Source organism: Miscanthus floridulus, chromosome 18 (genome assembly GCF_019320115.1).
Source record: "Miscanthus floridulus cultivar M001 chromosome 18, ASM1932011v1, whole genome shotgun sequence".
Classification (NCBI taxonomy): Eukaryota; Viridiplantae; Streptophyta; class Magnoliopsida; order Poales; family Poaceae; genus Miscanthus; species Miscanthus floridulus.
This window is the reverse complement of record NC_089597.1, coordinates 96131260-96132284: the sequence shown is the minus strand read 5'-3', so window position 1 is coordinate 96132284 and position 1025 is coordinate 96131260. Positions and strand designations below refer to the sequence as shown.

At 53.0% G+C, this 1025-nt stretch overlaps 1 pseudogene; it reads right to left on the bottom strand.

The window, feature by feature from the left end:
* Positions 1-535: 535 nt before the first annotated feature.
* On the bottom strand, positions 536-1025 carry LOC136524226 (uncharacterized; annotated as a pseudogene).

The following is a 1025-nucleotide window of genomic DNA, read 5'->3' as shown; positions in this document are numbered from 1 at the left end:
AATAACTAATTGCACAGATTGTGACTACTTTGCGAGATGGATCTTTTAAGCCTAATTAGTCCACGATTTGACAATGTGGTGCTACAGTAACATAGGCGCTAATGACAGGTTAATTAGGCTTAATAAATTCGTCTCGCGGTTTACTGACGGATTCTGTAATTTGTTTTCTTATTAGTATCCGAACACCCCATACGACACCCCATGTAACATCCGATGTGATACCCCTAAATTTTACACCCTAGGTCTAAACACCACCTAAGTGTATGTCGCTACCCTCCAAACCTCCCACATGTAATAGATCTTTGGTTCAGTTCGTTGTGATAGGTAGCTCTATCTTTGTAAGGTAAGGCTCTGTCCTGGTTAGCTCCTAGCTAACGTGTTTTGTAACTTGGCCTTTGTTTGTTTTAAGAGTTAAATGCAAGGGTGGTCTATCCATTTGCGCTCTAGTTTCACTTAGGTCCATCAACTCTGAAAGTGGGTTTTTGTGTCCATAATCTTTGTTAGTGGCACATTCCTAGCCCATACCCCCTTTGTTTCAATTTTTTAACCGACGTGGCACCTCCAGGTCCAGGTGGACGCCGCACACACGCATGTGCATGCATGCATGATGCATGCACGTCGGCGTCTTGGCGGTGGAGGAGGCAGTGAGCGCCTTGAGGTTCTCGGTCGATGCCGGAGAGCCACGCGCGTCGGACGATGCGTCGCATGTTGCTCTGTAGGCTCCGCTGAACCAGCTGCCGCACGACGCACTTCTCGGCGCTCATGCCGGCGTCGTCGAACTCCCCATCCACCGACTCCTCCTCCCTGTGGCACCTGCGCTCCTGCGGCGCCGACACCATCGCCACGACGCCTGAGACGTCGTCCGCGACCTGCTTGCCCCTATCGGCATGGAGAATCTCCAGGATCCTGGACGCGCGCTTCTGCGCGAGTGCCGTGCCCACGAGCGTGAGCTCCAGGAGCACGGACGAGGCGGCGGCCTCAGCCATGGCCGCGCGGTCACCATAGCTCCGATGCGCCAGGACCAT